Source organism: Peromyscus californicus, unplaced genomic scaffold, assembly GCF_007827085.1.
Source record: "Peromyscus californicus insignis strain IS unplaced genomic scaffold, ASM782708v3 Scaffold_7__1_contigs__length_154581171, whole genome shotgun sequence".
Classification (NCBI taxonomy): domain Eukaryota; kingdom Metazoa; phylum Chordata; class Mammalia; order Rodentia; family Cricetidae; genus Peromyscus; species Peromyscus californicus.
In genome coordinates this window covers 17,353,478-17,372,859 of record NW_026294595.1, presented here as the reverse complement: position 1 = coordinate 17,372,859, position 19,382 = coordinate 17,353,478, and positions in this window count along the sequence as shown.

Below are 19,382 nucleotides of genomic sequence, written 5' to 3'. Positions count from 1 at the left end.
AGGTTTAAATTCAGAACAACAACAACAAAAAGCTTCTGTCATTCCAAAATGGAAACATTTGCTTTACTTCCTTTAAGTTTTCCGTATTGTTTCTTGCTTGTTTGAAGGTTGGGGACAATGACTCTGATAAGTTATCAATCAATAACTAGTTAGGTTTAGCAGTTATTCACACTATGGGGCAATGTAGCAAGACTAAACATTGTCAGCCTTATTTTAAGAAGCTGGATTTCTACTTTTCCCTTCATCCTACAAATTGAAAAAAGAGCAATTTAAATCAGAAAGAGTTGTTGAGTGAAGTAGATGATTGTGTAACAGACAGGAAGTACCTCATGCCCTCATCTTTAAAGTGGAGGTGATAAGACGATCAATCTCAAGAACACCACACTGTGAATGCCCCACAAATATCCCCCATACACCAGGATTCCTATACACCTCAGAATCGACATCCTCACAGGAATCCTATTAACACTAAACAAGGAAATTTGTTAGCTGGATAAGTGTAAATAATCAAGAAACATTGGTGTTTCTTAATTTGACTTTCTGATCATCTAAACTGTCTTCTCTAATCGTCTGTTCTATACTGTTTTCTTCAATCATAAATTCCTATTTAAAAACATCTCCTAAAGATTCAGATTCCTGCTATTTCTCCATAAAAACTTGAATTCCTAGCTCTGACTCTTTACTTCTGGTGCTCTGCCAATCACTTATCAATGGATTTAGAACAATATTTTATTACGTACTTTTTTGGTATTTATTAAGTTCTAAAGTGATAATTTTTTTTTTTTTTTTTTTTTTTTGGTTTTTCGAGACAGGGTTTCTCTGTGTAGCTTTGCGCCTTTCCTGGAACTCACTTGGTAGTCCAGGCTGGCCTCGAACTCACAGAGATCCGCCTGGCTCTGCCTCCCGAGTGCTGGGATTAAAGGCGTGCGCCACCACCGCCCGGCTAAAGTGATAATATTTTAATGAAACATTTTGTTGCAGTAGGGCCATGGACAAAGACAAGGCCCTCAGCTGTAGCTCTGGCCTAGATGTCATCATGGCATTGAGTAGCAGCACAGGCCACTTAAATATGCATGCATCTTGGCCCTTGGACACCAACCTGGACTCAGGTAGCTAAGCTGACCCTGGGCATCCCCATGGCCCTTGGTGTCAACAGGAGCCACATAGGTTACTCCAGACCCTGGCTGCTATAGGGTCAAGGACCCGGACAAGGGAGGATATGAGGGGACTGGGAGGTGAGCAGAATTGAGGTACATGATATGAAACTCCCAAAGAAGTCAATGAAAAAGTTAAATTTTAAAAATAAATAAATAAATAAACATTTTTGTTAAAACCAATGATAAACTAGTCTGCCCCCATCTTAGACTTGGAAGACATCTCATAATGAAAACAAATTGGATTCATTCCTGTTTATTATTAAATGTGTTTCTTAAGGATTGGGCTGTACCCTGCCTGTAATCTTAATTACAAATAGTTCCGTACTGCCTGCTTGAGGAAACAGAAACCATGCCTTTGTTTTGAAAGGTTATTATAACCATGTTGTTATGACTACCTGGTTATGACCAGGTTGTTATGACCACCTTGTTACAACCCCCTTGCAACCATATCTTTATTTTAGGGAGTTGTTATGACCAAGTTGCTATCCTTCTGTTCTGGTTCTAAAACCCTACCTATTTGCCTGCCAAATCCTCCATTTGGGAAACCCCTACTCCTAAACTATAAAACCCTTATCATCCCCACATCAAAAGTTGATCTCTTGAACCCCTCTTTTAGTGAGAGCCAGCCCATGAACATGAATTAAATAAGTTTGCTTTAATTAATTTGGTCATGATGATTTGGTTCAGTGGTCTTTCTGCTTACCTCTGTAGGATTAACACTAATTCTTAGCTATGTATGGTGGCTCGCACCTAAACTTCTAGAATTTGGGTGACTGAATAAAGCAAGAAGCTTGTTGTGAGTTCCAGCCCAGACTGGAATACAGTAGGATACCTTGTGTTGTGTGACAAGACTTTTCCTGGGGAAACACTACATACATCTACTCATCCAAGATAGAGAACCCAGGACAGGATAAAATACAGATACGGTGAACCATGAGTCTTATTGAGTTTACTTACAGGAATAAGCTGGTCTCTGTTCTTTTTCAGGCAACTGGTGTAGTCTCAGAATTTTCTTTGCAATTTGGCTTGTCTAAGAGTGGCTCTCAACAGTCTTATTGTTTCCTCTTGGGAGGGAAGGGTCAAGTGAATCTGGTCAGTTTCAGAGACTTCCTGAAGCTGCTTTGAGTTGTTTGCCTCTGGCTTAAGAGACTTCCCTAATGAAATAGAATGTTTGAATATTGAGGAAACTGCTACAGAATATCTTGTCTCAAAATACTACTACTACTAATACTACTACTAATAATAATAATAAAATGAAATATGCTTCTGTCTTTTTAGGTTTTTAAGGTACCTATTAGAAAAATTTTGAACTGTGTATGTGCATCATTTAATTTATTGAACAAAACTGGCATCAAACTTTAAAAAATAGACATATAAAATCATCTCTTCCAGTCATTTGCCAAAAATATTTGTATTCTTCCTTGCATTCTTGTAGCTATCCTGGTAGGAATGAAGATATTCTAACAAAATACTTGCACCCTTCTTTCTGACCATCAGACTATTCAAACCATAGACCCCTAAGCTGGAATTTCCCCCAAGAACCTCATGCTAGAGAAAAGTAAAGATATGAACTTGGTACAAGTTAGATAGGGAGCTTGTCTCTTGGAAAGATATTTCACTTAGTTTTGACAACGTTTTAGAGGACTTTGTAGGAGAGGTTTGGGACAAGATGATGATGGATGAGACCTCACCTTGACCAGAACTGCTTAATTATGCATACTTCTTTCCTTCTATTTAAACCTAAACCTTACACCAGGACCTCTAAGATGAACTGGGGGTGGAAGTGGGGGGGTCACTGGCCTGTGTTGTTAATCTTCTCAATGTGACCGTATGGAATAAACCTACTTTTTCTACTTTTCACTACCACTTATTTAGTTGGCTTCTTAGATGTGAGTAGACAGCATGGGTTATCAGGCTTGCCAGGATCCAGGCTCTGCCCTAACAACTCCAGTAACATTTTCACCATGAATTTGGTGTTGATTTGAATGATAATGCCCCCATAGGCTTATATGCTTGTATACTTGATCCCAGTTGCTGGGACTGTTTGGAGAATTAGGAAGTGTGGCCTTGTTGGAGGGGGTGTGTTACTGGGGTCAGGCTTTGAGGTTTCAAAATACCTATACCATTATCAATGGGCCTCTTTCTGCTTCTTCCTTAAGGATCAAGATGTTAGCTCTTAGCTGTTTCTATCACCATGTCTCTGTTCCACCATCATGGTAACTAGCCTTCTGAAACCATAAGCCTAATTAAATACTTTCTTTAATATGTTGCCTTGCTCATGCTGTTTTGTCACAGCAATAGAACATTAACTAAGCCTTTAATCTCACTTTTCACCATTCATTACAATCCTCATTTTTCACCATGAACTTCAATACCCAGTTTAGACAACGAACTTCAATCCCAACCCCAAATTTTATTGTCCAACTTGGACACTATGCCTATTTGCACCTTCACCTAATGCTCAGTACTTCCTAAAAACTAACCTCGATGTCCTTCTCTGTAATCAGGTTTATTATGCTGCTCAGAGCTCCCCAGTCCTGACCATGCAGAATAACCAATCACGCATGGAGCTTTTCAGAATATTCAGATCAGCAGCCCAGGCTCCTGATGTTTATAAAACCTTCATAGATAATTCTAAAGTGACAACCACAGCCTTAAGGCGAACTTCCCTAAACATCGATGTGTGAGCAACATACTTGTTAGAAATTGGGTGTATTATAGTCAGGCATTCTTATGTTAATGGTGAGAACAGGAGACAGAAACAGTCCCCAGTTTAGGGACTGGGACTTTGATTCTTGTCAGAATCCAAGGCCAGGAATATCCATAGTTTGTCCTGGTAGGAGAGAGAAATGCCAAAGGGATTCTGGGTCCTGGCCTGGTTTCTTATCTTTCTTCCTTTATGTAAAATAATTAGTCTCCCTGCCTAGAGGCTATACATGAGGATAAGACCAAAACTGAGAGTCACATGGATATCTCATAGTTTAAAAAAATAGACTGATTATCCATAGCCTGACCAACTTCCCATGCCTAATCCATAGATGTGAACCTTTGTTGGTGGTAGTACCACATCTTTGGGATGTGTTCCTGCAGCACAGGGTTTCTGCCTTCTTTCTTTCTCCTAAATTTCCATTTATAATCCTATAATAAAATGCCTTTATAAACTCACCCTCTTGTTGTCTGTGAAATTCATTATTTGAATTTTTCTATCTGCTGACTAGGTTTATGTCAGCATGACACCAGCTAGAGTTTTGGGAAGAGGGAACTTGAATTGAGAAAAGTACCCCAATATACTGGCCTGTGTGCAATCTATTGTAGCTGGAGTTTTCATATGTCCTACTTGGCCCATGGTCAGGACAAATCTCTCTCACCCCCCCCCCCAGTCCTGCAGCTGCTTGGACCCAAGTAAACACACAGAGACTTATATTACTTATAAACTGTATGGTCGTAGCAGGCTTCTTGCTATCTAGTTCTTAAATCTTAAATTAACCCATTTCTATTAATCTATAAGTTGCCACATGGCTTGTGGCTTACCGGTATCTGTACATCTTACCTCTCGTGACAGCGGTGGCTGGCAGCATCTCCTGACTCAGCCTTCCACCTCCCAGAATTCTCCTCTCTTCTTATCCCACCTATACTATACTTCCTGCCTGGCTACTGGCCAAACAGTATTTTATTTATCAATCAAAAGAGCAACACATTCACCGCATACAGAACACCCCACAGCAATCTATGGTTCATTTGCTTTATTGATGATTGACGTGAGTGATGTCACCCTAGCCTGGTGGTCCTGGATGCTATAAGAAAGCAGGCTGAGCAAGCCAAAAGGACCAAGCCAGTAAGCAGCATCCCTCCATGGTCTCTGCATCAGCTCCTGCCTCCAGAGGCTTGCATTGTTTGAATTCCTGCCCTAAATTACTTCAACAATGAAGTGTTACCTAAAAGTTGTAAGCCAAAATAAATCCTATCCTCCTCAGGTTGTTCATGGCCATGGCATTTTTGTCACAGAAATAGAAACCTTAACTAAGACACTATGATAAGGGCCTCAGAAGCCCCTGCTTGGGGTGATCTCAGATTCATCTCCCAGACCTTTGCATATCTGAGGTGATGAAACTTCTGGCTCCTCTGAAGGACCCTCACTTTTCCTGTCTTATAGTGGTATCTTGACGGGGAATCAAATATGATTACACAAACCAATGCTCTATTTCTTTCCTGCTTTAACTTAACCTTCTCTGTCTCTCCATTTCTTCTTCCACTTTCTTCTAGAACTTGTGATAAGATGAGAGGCACTTCTCCCTCTATCTCCTTTTCATCCTTGCAACCATGGCTTATGACATCCCAGACTGGGATCCCAAGAGAAGTTAGTGGAGTTTTATAAGAGGATAAGGGTGGACTGAGGCCCATAACCTTAGACTATCCTGTATTTAGCCAGAATTCACTCAGTTTTACTTCCTTGAGCACTTGGAAAGTGAAAGGATTTCTGTGGGAGGTCTAATTAAACCCCTTCCTCCCATCTTTTCTTTCTGTAACTTGTGTGGCTAGAAGCAAAGAGCATTATAGTGTGCCTGGCCCCTTTCTAAATTTAGGTCTGGATGGGAAAGCACACCCCAGTGGTATGTGGTAGAACTAGTGTTTTGAAGTAACTGGTCCTGGGAGACGATGCAGATTCACAGTGACCTGCATCTAGAAAATTCACAGACTATGCTAGCAATTCAAATTGGCTTGCATTTGCACTAAACCTGAGAGGTCTCTACCAGCAAGAGTGTAAATGCTGCATCTGGGACACAAGCATGAGCAGACAAAGTCAGAGATGAGTCAGAACTGAGGGCCCACATAGTTGATATAAATTCTGAGTATCACTCCCCTTGTGATAGCTTATAACAGAGAATTTCAGCCATTAACCAATTTCTAGACTTGAGTCAGCTTATAGACCCAAAACCCCTGAAATGAAGGAAAGGTTAGGCCTCTTTCCAGAAGAATCTTGCTAATATACTGAAGAGTTTTACTGTCATCCTTTCTCCCATCCTTTCTCAGAGGAAGCTATTGCCTTTTACTGAGGTAATTGTACATGAGGGCAAATAAAACAATCAGACATTACAAGGCCTATTAGATATTGGTTCTGAGTTAACACTGATTCTCAGTTGACTACATTGGGCCACTTTCTTCATGGAAAAGACAACACTCTGTCCTTATTTTAATTTTGGATTCATCTTTTCTACACCTAATGCATCTGTCAAAACTACCATCTTTGGACTTACAGAATGCCTTATCTACTATCATGGTTTTCCACACAGTATTCCTTCTGACCAAGGAATTCACTTCGTAGAGAAGTATAACAATGGGTCCACCCTCAGGCAGTCCACTGGTCTTATGATATTCTCTACAATCCTGAAACAGTTTGCTTGATAGAACAGTTGAGCAACTTTGCATATTTGATAGAAGCTTTGAAGTTTTAAATAGATTCAGTATTTAGTGTTTGAAAACGGAAAGACTACAGGATTAGTAAAAGTTAGAATTTTGTGATACTGAATTGTGATATTAATATGATCATGCCATGTTGAAGACAAATGAAAAAGGAAAGGTTGTTGTTAAGTAGTGATTCATTTGTGTGTCAAATGTACAAGGAGTCAGTTATGCTCTCTCTCTCTTTTTGTCAACTTCACACAAGCTAGAGGTAAGTGGAAATACTGAACCACAATTAAGAAAATGCCTCCATTAGATTTGTCTGTAAGCAAACTGGTGTGGCTTAGTTGGTGATTGATGTTTAAGGACTCATAACTTTGTAGGTAATGCCACCCCTTGGCAGGTTGTCCTGAGATGTTTAAGAAAGCCGACTTAGTAAGCCATTAGGACCAAGCATCACTTTTACCTGGCTTCTGCTTCAGTTCCTGCCTTCAGACTTTTTCCTTGAGTTCCTATCCTGACTTCCTTTGATTATAGATCATGATATGGAAGTGTAAACAAAATGAACTCATTCCTTTCTAAGTTGCTTTTTGTCATGATGGGGTTTTTTTTGTCTTTTTTTATTAAATTTATTCTTTGACAGTTTATACATTTACATGTTCTCATCCCTCACACTCTTTTTTTTTTTTTAAATGCTGAATGCCTTTTATTGAAGGAGGGAGGAAGTCTTAAATACAGGCTTACAGCACAATGGGAGAACCCCAGAGGGCAGAAGTTGGATACCGAACTTGCATCTAAGCTGTTAACGCTCAATATGCATGATACACAGATAAGGAACTTCCCTTAAGTCATGATGTTTTATCATAGCAATAGAAAGCTAACTAAGACAACCACAGACTTTTGAGGGTAGACCATATTCATCTCATTTCTTTTTAGATGGAAACAACAGACTCCGACACAGCTCCCACACTGTGGTTCTCACTCCAAGTGCAGACTGTTAACCTCTTTGCTCTAACGCCTGCTTGCTATTCTTAGCTAACTTGGCCTTGCACAAGGTTCCTGTCAGGTCCCCAAGAAAACCCCATGTCCCTAAATTCCAAAAGGCAGAAGGGCCTATCTGTGGTGCCTATTAGCATATCAAATAACATGCTGGCCTCTAGGCTCCTTTAGTATCTATCACAAGTACTGTTACACATTTCAAAGTCCATGTTAGCATCCTAGCTCTTCTCACCTCTTCCTCTACCCTGAAATTCACCAGCTTATGAGGCTTCCCTCCCCTAACTTCTCATGCTCCTTATAACCCTGCTAATTTTGACTATGTTCTCCCTCTCTTCCTCTCTGTCTCCCCTCTTGTGTGCTCTCTCTCTCTGTCTCTGTCTCTCTCTCTGTCTCTGTCTCTGCTATTGCTTCTTTTCTGGCCAGTTCCAGTCTGCTGGCTATGTTTGGTCTACTCAGTCTGCTCTCTGCTCTGATGCCTACTCTTCCAGATGCTTCTCGATGTTCTCTCCCTCATACCTACAAATTTAAAACCTCTTCTTAATTATACCACAGAGTAGTAATGTCATCAGTTTATACAATTCTTTTTTTTTTTTTTTTTTTTTTTTTTTTTTTTTTTTTTTTGGAGCTAAGGATCGAACTCAGGGCCTTGTGCTTCCTAGGCAAGCACTCTACCACTGAGCTAAATCCCCAACCCCAGTTTATACAATTCTTTAAGCATTTGCTTTTTTTACTGGGTAGAAGTGTCACACTAGTATACTAAGGTTTCTAATCAGGGTTAACTATTCCTAGAAACTTGGTTTCTAAGTTTATAACATGGTTTGAGCTCATGCTATTGAGTTCCCATCCTCAGGGAACAAGGTCACACTGTGGAATGTTTTCTCTTTCCCATTTTCCCCATGCTTTGAAAACAACAGCTTGAAGTTTTGGGCACATTTCCCCATTCTCAGGCTTCTTTCATATAGGCTCTTGTTCCAACAGGAACTTGTTAACTCAAGCACTGAGGAGCTGAGAAAAAATTAACAAGATCCAGGTGACATAATTTGATGATCTTAGCTATAAATGGCTTTTTCTTGTTATGGCTAGGTATGCACTCCCCTTCCTTGGGAAGAAAAGACGAAAATCCTTTTCCTCTTTATGCCTCCCACTCCCCGCTGTGCTTGTGCTTCTGTGCATGGCTGTAGGAGCTCTCCCGTTTTCAGGATCCATGTGTACTTCATTCTTTTGCCATATCTGTGCTAACTGAATTTAGGTGAATTTTATCAAAAAGGGTGACTGTGTTCATGTCTTTCACTATGTGATAATATTACTGTGAGAATTTAAATATATCCAGACAGCCTCTTTAAAACAGCTATGAAGATAAGTATTTCCTCCATTTCATTACTCCATCACCAGGAAAGGAAGAAAACATGCGTAACACCAGAAGAACTAATGTCTTGTGGTGGGTAAGTAATGAAGACAGTCACACAAAGCCTGCTTCTTCAGGTCCTTAGGAAATAATTCACTGAATTCAGAAGTACATTATTATTTTAGTTTACTTGGTGTGGATAAAAGTTCTTAGGAAGAAGCTTCACCACCCCCCCCCCCCCACCTGCCAAGCCTCCTGCAAGGCTGATGAGCCAACTAGAAGAACTTCAATGACCGGAAAATTTAAAATGTTGCAGTTCCAGAATCAAGTTACCTTGGGCCATTTTTAGGTCTCTTAATAGCCATTTATTACCCTTTTTTGTATATGAGCTAATTAATGTCTTTGTGACCATTAGGTAAATGATTTGGAATGACAAACACCTAGCTCTCACCAACCAAAAGGCTAAGAACACCATCAGAAAGCATCTAAGGCCAATAACAGGTTTTCCTGTTTTGCTTTAATCAACCTATCTACTGTTTCCACTAATAAAAGTCCCTTGTTTATGACTTTATTTGTTCTGTTACTATAAAAACTTCCTGAAACCACTTCTGCATTGAAACACAGAATTTGGGGTAAAACAAATGTGTTCCCCAGCATGGCAATTCATATTTGACTCTAAAATAAACTATCGCTTATCCCTTTGAAGTGAGAGTTGTGTTTTTGCATTAATTGGGGAAATACAATACATGAATTACAAAGATTGTTGCAATATGACTTTTCCTCCAGGCATAGCAAAATTGCCATTTTGAAAGCCAGAGTCCTTGGCTCAATAGTCCTAAGCAACTAAACAACCCAAGCATCAGTGATAGCTCCATCTATGTTGATGGTGATGGAGCTGTTAACACTCTATAGCAGAAGAAGGGAATGTACACTGGACCATCTCCTAGGATTCTAGCTTTTAATATCTCCTGCCTCAACAGCTGCAAGTGATCTTGGGAAATTTCAGAGTACATACAAAGTAGAAAGCTAAATGAGAGTGAAATTTTATGTGTAGCTTCTATGAGGTCACCATGTATGAGAGGTTAAAACTTGGCAGCAACACAGTTATTTGGGGGTGCAACTCACATTCCTAGACATAAACTATCACCTATGAACCTATTAAGTAAGCTCAAGTAACTCACTAGTTTACCAGGTTGGCCTTTGACGGGTTGCTACTTTGGTCTATTTTTGTCTGGTCTGTTTTTGGTGCCCTAATTGGAAACAAATAGATATTTGTTCATATCACCCTAAGGAAGTTACTGTAAGATGTGAATATATTTAGCAACACTAATAATAATATAAGTGTTGGGCTTTCTCATGCTGAATATTGGTGACTGTTTTCTGTTGCTTATTTTCCTTCACCTTTTGACTTCTCTCTTCCTTATTACACACCAGGGGCTCATTGATTTTTTTACTGGTATCTACAGAGGATGGTTTGAAACAACATCTCTTACAGATGGGAATCAGCCAAAAACCTGATGTAAGATATTTGTTTTATTTTCTAAGTCAAAGTTGATAAATTCTACCAGCAATGACTGCTAGCAGAATGACTGTCATGAGTTTGCAAGACAGGTGTCTGAAAACAAATTTTTTCCCATTGTCACAGCTAAAAGATGTAAAACAGTAAGAAATACACTGCATTCTAATCATTTAAGAATCATTCTCCTCAGGAGAAAAAATATTAAAAATGAACCCCCCAAAAAAGAAACTGAAAATAACATCAAGAATTCCTGGTCCTGATTCTCATTCCTATTGGCCTATACTTAAAACAGAGTCTGCCAAATGATAGATACTTGAAGAATATGAGTTGAATATAGAAGTGCCTTAAGTTAACTACTTCAAAGAAAATACGAGTTAATGCTAAAATAAACTTGGAACTTGAATATCAGTAAGATGAAAAAATAATTTAGATGGAATTTTTAATAATTATTCATATTTATCTATAGTTATCATTTACATGGCTCTTTGTTGCAGAAATCTGTTTAGCTTAATAAAATGTAGTATAGCATCATAGTTAAAAACATCCATGTGATTGAAAATACTGATTTTTATCATGTGAATTACTGTGAATAAATTACTTGACCTCACTAAAATTCAGGTTTCATGATGAAATATTTCAGTTTCATCACTGTAAAAATATCAATAAACTCTAACGTACTAACTACTTGAGATAATGGTCTTAGATTCTCTCTCATGGCTGTGATAACAAACTCTGACAGAAGTGACTTAAAGGATTGAAGGCTTACTTTTACCCCCAGTTTCCGGTTCTAGTCCATCATGGTTGGGTAGTCAAGGCATCAGGAGCTGAGAAAGAAAGCGAGAAGACAAGAGGACAATGGAGACTTGTATGCTAATGCTCAGCTCCTTTTCTCCACTGCTACACAGTCTGTGACCCCCTGGCTAAGGAATGGTGTCATCCACAGTTGGGAGGTCTTTCCACCTCATTTCCACCTTACTTTAATCACTATAATGACCCACAGACATGCCAGAGGCCAACTTGATATAGATAACCCCTCGTTGAGTATCCTTTTCCTAGGGATTCAATAATCTGTCAAGATGAAATTTACATTAACCACCGCGGTAATTAAGTATTTTCAATGTTAGTGGGATCGACATACATACCTGAAATAGTACATAAGCATGAAAAGTGCTACAATTATGTCATGTAAACACTTGAAAGCAAGGTACTGACCCCAAATGAAAGAAAGGTGAAAAGAACTAATGGAGAATGCATTTGTAGAATTGCAACAGAAGCCTTAGTAGTTACAAAAACATTAGCTAAGAAAATTTCCAAACAAATAACGTTTGATTATGTAGAAAAGAAAAAGAAATTCTTTGGGTCTACTTTATATTCTCAGTGCCCACGGCAGTCTAATCCACTGCCTTGGTAGTTTGTGGACGTGGAATTGTGGGAAACTTTATAAATCCAGGATTGCTCAAAATATGGAAAGAGAGCACCACATACCTGTATCCACAACTGGCCCAGAAACTCCTAAGGAGGGGGAAGAGACCAGTGGTTATTTATGGTTCAATTTTGAACCAACTTCACAGAAACAATGGATTCCCTGAAACAAGTGAGAGTCTGGCAGAATGGGCAATGTTGAGACAAAAAAATCCAAAAGTAAACAGCAAAATTCTTCAACATAGCTACTTGGATCAGGGACTGGCTTACTTATGTTGCTTACACAGACAAGTGGAGCCTGTTATTGTTTCATTTCTGTGGCTGTGATAAATTATCCTGGCAAAAAGCAATGTGGGTGGATAGGAAAACACAGTAACAGGAGCTTAAACAGGCTAGTCCTGTGACACTCAGTCAAAAACCGAGGGAGCTAAGTACACATATACAGCTTGCTTGCTTGTGCTCTGTTGAATTTCTCTACTCCTGTACAATTCAGGAGCTCCTGCCTAGGGACTGGTGTCATCCACAGTGGTCAGGATCACTCTATAGCAATTAAATTAAGATGATCCCCATAGGCCAAGCTAATATTGAAAATACCTCAGAGTCTAGTTCCCAACAATTCTAGATTACGTCAAGCTGACAATTAAAGCTAACCATCTTCCAGCCTACCTTCTATTGGCTCCTGTACTTCCTTCACTTCAGATGGACAGTCTCAGAGAAGACAAGTCATGTCATAAACTCCACCACTTCACCAAAGTGAACTATATAACACATATAAGAGGCACACAGACAAAGCAGGATAACTACTACAGAAGGCCTTCTTCCCTCCCCAGGAGGGGATGATTGCTCTCTCTGTATCTCTTTCTCACCTACAGAATATGCCTAGTATGTTTCTTTCCAGTATCTATATTTTATTAAAACTTTTACATCAATTCTGGTCTGGTAAATACTTTTACCACCTCCTTGTGAGCTCCCCACTCCCAGTAAAACAAGCAACAAGGAGCAAGATGTCCAGGTACAGTGAAGAAGAGGTGGGCCAGGCATATACATTACATTTAGTTTCGCTCCTCCTAGAATTCCTTTATGATAGCCATAAATGAGTTTTTAAACAATGATTTCCTTAGTTTTAAAGACTAAAGCCATAACAATGAGGAAGAAAAGCATCAAAAAGACAATGAAGAAAAATCAAGGAGTAGTAACTGCCTCAGAATTTCTAAGACAGTTGAATCCTAAGCTCATCATGTAGAAGCTGAGAAGAAAAAAGATTTACAGGCCCCCAAAAGGCTCAGGCCCAGAAACACACACACACACACACACACACACACACACACACACACACACACACACACACACATTTAAAGGAACCAGCATACTGTTTGAAAGTCTGTTTAAGAAATGAATAGTCCCCAAACCTTCTCCCCATTTCCATGCAGGTGAATGTGTTACCCTCCAACTTCTCAGAAGCTGGGAACCAACTATAATCTTTCTAGATTGAAAAATATCAGACATCTTAAAAGGTTGGAATTGTGGTTTGGTATAAAATGTCTCTCAGGGCCTCATGTATTTGCACACGTGCTCCCCAGCTAGTGGCACTATTTGAGTAGGTTCTGGAACCTACAGGGGGCAGAGTTTTGCAGGAGGAAGTGGTTCACAAGGTTTCATAGCCCAGCTGCACTTCCTTTTCACTCTCTGCTTCCTGACTGTGGATGCAATGTGACCAACTGTCTCCCCAAGGCTGCTTCAATACACTGCCTGCCTTCATGATATATCTCCTTTTAAACTTTAAGGCAGAATATATCCCTTGTCCTAAACTGCTTATTGTTGAGTATTTTGTCACAGCAAAAATAAAGCAACTAATTGAACTGGGAATGCATAATCAATGAGATTTTAGGAAACCTCACATACTGAATGCTCACATCATTCCTGTCAGGGTCCAAGGTCACATCACTAGTAACTTCACCATTAAGTATGAAAGCATGACTTTATACAACAGACACTGTGAAAATCCTGTGAGCATTTTAATCACAAAACTCTACAGGCATTGCCATTTGTGTTCTCTAAGGAAATTATTTTGCAAATCAACATTCATTAAATCATCGAGGACATGCAAACTTGCAGGAAAAGCACAGAAGGAGGAAGTCCTGGAGGCAGAAAACCATCAGCAAAAGCAGTAGTGGCCAATAGGAAAATTAAAAAATAAAGCCGTATTCTCAGAAAGGTAAGAGATGATCAGCTCAAAAACAAAGGCAGGAACATAGCTCATGTTACGGAGTAGTATAACATAAATTGCAACTCAGTAGAAGGTTTGAAAGATAAAATTAAGAAAATTTCTCCAAAAGTATATTAAAATTATGAGGAGGTAGAACGGAGAACTGAAAAGTAGATAAGATAATTTCAGGAAGATCAATACCTAATAATTACCTGTTTAGAAAGGAAGAAAAGAAGTATGGAGAAAGGGAAGGAGGGAGAACCCAACATTTAATGGTGTGTTTCTAGATTGACAGGGTCTATTGAAGGCTCAACGTGGGTAAACAGTAGTACACTTGACAAATTCAAGACAAAGAGAAACATGTAGGGAGCCATGGAATGCAAACCAAAATAAGAAAAAAAAGATTTCACTTAGGGTAACTTGAGAATTGGTTGTCTGTGTGTTTTTAAATTTTATTTATGTATTTTATGTATGAGTCCATGCCAGAAGAGTGCATCAGATCCCATTATAGATGGTGTGAGCTTCCACGTGGGTACTGGGAATTGAACTCAAGACCTCTGGAAGAGCAGACAGTGTCTTCACCACCGATCTAATCAAAGAATAGAAAACGATAAAATATTTCTTGGAAATCTGAGGGGGAAACCATGTACATTTTTTTTTCCATGTACATTTTTTATGTCAGGACTCAAACCATCAACGTACTGCAATCATGTTTGGCAACTTTCATATACTCAATTGTCACCAGTGTTTTTACCTCCCAAGTACATTTTCTCTCAAAGCTACTGAGGAAAAAATTTTCCAATAACAAATGTTTAAGAATCCAAGAAAAAAGAAGCCATGACAGTCAAGAATCAGAGGAAGTAAACCAAGAAAGATGTGAAGGAAGATACAAGACATACTTGGCCACATATTTCTAGATGTGGAATATCCCCAGCTTGTGAGGTCCCACTATACAATTTCTAAGGAAACACACCATATATAAATAGTGAGTCAACAGACTGAAGTTCAAATACCAGTATCATGTTTTCAGGTTTTGTGACCTTACACATTGTCCTTTAAATTAAATATTTGCTTGTACTTATCAGAAGTGATAGAATAATATAGAAACATTTATCAGTTCCAGGATTATGAGTGTATGTAAGGAACTTGGCACTGTGAGTGGCGCACAGAGCACATCAAGGAAATAATAGCTATTACTGTCATCTCAGGAAAAGATGATAGAAAATCCAGGGCAAAGGAACTGAAGTACATTATTCTATTTGTTACCACTGCACACTCTGTGTGCTGTGAAATCTGTAAGTGCCCTTATCTAAACTGAACAGTTCACCCAAGAGTACGAAAAATGGTAAATAGTAGATCTCAGATTTGAAGGCAAGACTATCTGACTTCAAAGATGGTGTGCTTTTCACTAAAAAGAGCTTCTACACCGAATTTGTTAATATATTATTAAAAATGAAGCCATCAGAGGAAAACACTCCTCTTTCTGGTAGTAGCATATTTCTTAGCAGAATCCCTTGAGGAAATGGTAAGTTGTGAGAAAAATATCTTTTATCAGAAGAATGAAATAAGAAAAACCTCAGTGTGTGGTTTTTCCTGAGGATCTAAGGAATAATCGCATCATCACAGACAGACAAGCTGTCAAGGCAGTGAGGGTCATAAAATGAGTAGAAAATGAAAGGAAAGGTGGAAACCTGGGAATAAAATACCTAAAGGGCTCTATCCATATATAAATGCCCTTTGGGCCAAATATTCAAATTTTTAGTTATATTAAAAGCCTTCCCCCTTTTTCTTTTATACCATTTTTTCACGTGGCTATGGTGTCATGTGTGTATATGCATGTTTTTACAAAGAGGGTGTGTATATGCATTTACGCTTGTGCAAGTGAAAGCCTGCCTGAGGCGGTGTATCCTAAACTTAGAGCTTCCTGATAGGCTAGTCTTTCTAGCCATTCTGCTTCAGTGTCCCTCTTCAGAGGCTAAAATTAAAGGCAGGCTGACATGCCCCACCTGGTGTTTCTGGGGGTCTGAGCTCCAGTCTTCATCCTTGTGGGGTAATATCTTTAACTGCTGAGGCATCTCTCACGTCCCTATAGATCTTAGTGTTTTACTATTAGTATTTCCCATATTAGAAATTAATTTACTCTAATTCATATAAAAGAAGAGGATTTGTGGTGCACATCCTCATATTCTATGGCACAAATCTTCCGTCTACCTCCATGGACGCTAGCTACAAGGAGTTGCTTATAATAACAACAGAGGAGAAAAGCTGCTGGTCAAGAGACTAGACTCTGACCTGGGTGGAGCCGAACACTCTAGCTGGCCTGGTTCAGTCACTTTGCCCAAAGACCCACCCCTACAAAGGTGGGTGCACCTTAAGCCATGCTACAGAGATAGGCAAAATAGTTAGTTCATTAGTGAGACAGGGTACTTTTCCTTCCCAGAATTCCCACCCCTACTTTGGAAACTTGTGAGCTGCAGCCATGCAGAATTATAAGTCTGTCCAGAAGTATCCAGGGGAAGGTAACATCACCTTTCATCTTTCTCCAGAGGAAGGTAACATCACCTTTCATCTTTCTCCATCTCTTCTAACCAAGCCTTCTTAGCATTTTCGGTTTTCTCGAAGCATTTCAGGCTTCCCTATTCTTTCTCTAATGCTCCCCCTCCCTCCCATGTGACTCCTTGTCCACCATGTGTCTAACCTCCATGCTAACTTATACGGCATGGCTGTTTCTCTTCTCCATTCTCCTGTGGGCAGCAGCTGAGGTTTTAAAGCTTGCCTGTCATGTGGCTTTTCTTTTGAACACATAGTGCTTCTATTGGAATCTATTCTTAGCTTCTTTAATTAATAAGATGGAAAAGCCCATAAAGGGACCCTGATTTTCTTTGTATTGATATGGCATTCTCAGATAAAGAACACACTAACAAGACAGTAGTAGTGTGACTGATTGATCATGGATTAAGATGTCTAACCTGTCTATAAGTGGTATTCATGTGGAAGGAGCTTAAAAGCTCGTGATGATCACTTGGATAAACAGGGAAAACTTTTACTTGGATTAAAGTTTGAGGGTTAATTTTATTGGAATTTTAAATTAAGGGAAGAATAATATTTTTTTAGGACCAACAGTGGAAGTAGACGGGAGATTCATGAATGAAAAATGTTCTGGGGATAATGATTGATATGTTCATTTGACCATGGTGGTCATCATTACATAAAACATATCACATGATCGTATTGGGCCCTTTGAAGATATGCACTCATTATTCATCAAATAAATATTTACAATAAAAGGGTGAAAATACAGTTAAATAGAAATGGAGAAGGAAGCAGGATATTGCAGGAGCAAAGCAAGAGTGAAATCTTTGTAATGAGAATGCCAAAGTGCTTTGGGAGGTCAGTGACAGCTTTAATTAGGCATGGAAGTCCATATTGAGCAGTTACAGAACTAACGCTGGGAAAATAAGTTGCTGCAGAGTAATTGAAAACTTAGAATGTCAAGGTGTGACTTTGAACTGATCCTTCTAGACAGAAGGAACCATAAAGGTTTGGGTTTTGTTTGCTTGCATTCTCTTCTAATGAAAGAATGATGATTGAAACTTCATTTTCGCATCACTCAGAGAAGTATTGATTGGTTCAATATACCTAAGCTCATTTTGGCTTAATGGCTTTTTTTTTTATATATGTTTATGTTACTCAGCAAAGTACAAATCAGATATAAGCTATCATGGTGACCATTTCAAGGAAGGGCAAACGGACACCTGCCTGCCCATCACATTTCATTTACAACTTGTATGATCCTGGATCAGGGAATCCATCAGAAGATAATGAATGATCTCTAGAAATGATCTCCACAAAGCAGGTCTTTAATATGCTAAAAAATATAGCACATACTCAGTTATTCCACAGTTATTCTAGAAAGAGCCATAGCAATTTTCCTTAAAAAAAAAATCTATCGTTATGAAAAGTATGGCAGTGAACATGACCGAGCAAGTATCTGTGGAGTAAGATGTAAAGTCCTTTGTATATATGCCAAAGAGTGGTATTTGTTTATTTTTAGCTTTTTGAGCATGTTCCTCACTGATTTCTAGAATAGCCGGAAATGGAAACAATTTAATTGCTCTCAAACTGAGGAATGGATAATGAAAATATGCTACATATACACTATAGAATACTATTTAGCTGTAAAGAAAAAAATCAAACCATGAAATTTGTAGGTCTGATGCATGCCAGACCCAGAAAGACAAATGCCACATGTTCCTTTTCACCTGTGGTTCCTAGCTCCAAATCTTCAGAGGTGAGTATGCTGTCAGAACACAGTCAAAGGGATGGCACATGGTGAACAATGCCTTGGGGACCTGTGAAAGAGGCTCCAGGAAACAAGGCAGAGGGCCTTTTACCTCAAGGGCATTTTGTTTCCTGGATTTTCTTGGGTGTGATTTTGTGCCTCCTGCAACAAACATTTACATTCAATTTATAAGCCATGTTTATTCTTGTTGGGTGTCAGAACATAGCTATAGAACCCAATATGGTGAAAAATATGCTGAGTGCTGTCTTCAGTGTATGCGGAATCTGGATACAGCCTTCTGCCTGGCTTTCATGGTTTCCCAGATAGAATCTGTCATGCGTGGCAGGCAATTGTGTTTGAATTGGTCTGCCCTCAAAAAGTTCTGGGAATGTGCTGCTCCCTTAATAATTAGTAGGCACTTACTGATGTTTATTTACATTTTTTTCTGATCATATTTTCTGAATTCAAACAATCTTCCTTGGATCACTGTTTTCTTTGTTTCACTCATATAGAAAAGTACACTGAAAGTGAAGTAAAATAGTCTACAACATTACATTGTTGTCCGCCCCATTCTTTCAGGTCCTCAGATCCCAGGTCCCACAGACACAGATGAGCCTAAGTCGATGAAAATAGACACTATATAACCAGAATTAACTGTAGAAACCAGGGAAGTAAAACTGTACCATGAGGGGTGGTAGAGGTAGCATGAGAGAGGAGAATAAGGATAAAGTGATATAAAGGGAGAAATGGAGGCTTTTATTGAAGAGTGTGGGTAGAGGTCAATATAGAAGGAAAGAGAGAGAGGAGGAAAAATAACAGTATGGACTTTGAAAAAGCCATAAAGAAACATTTCTGTTTCACTAAAATGACATATGTGTGCACATATACATGTGTAGTCTAAATGAAGCTAAAGGAGTCAAGTAGACAATGCTCCACCTCAGAGCCATAGAGTATCTAATAAAAACCCCAGCACTGGGTACAAGAAATCCCCTTTGGAATTATCAATCAGGGGAGTATGAAAGACTCCCCCAAATAATATAGTCTATTTATTT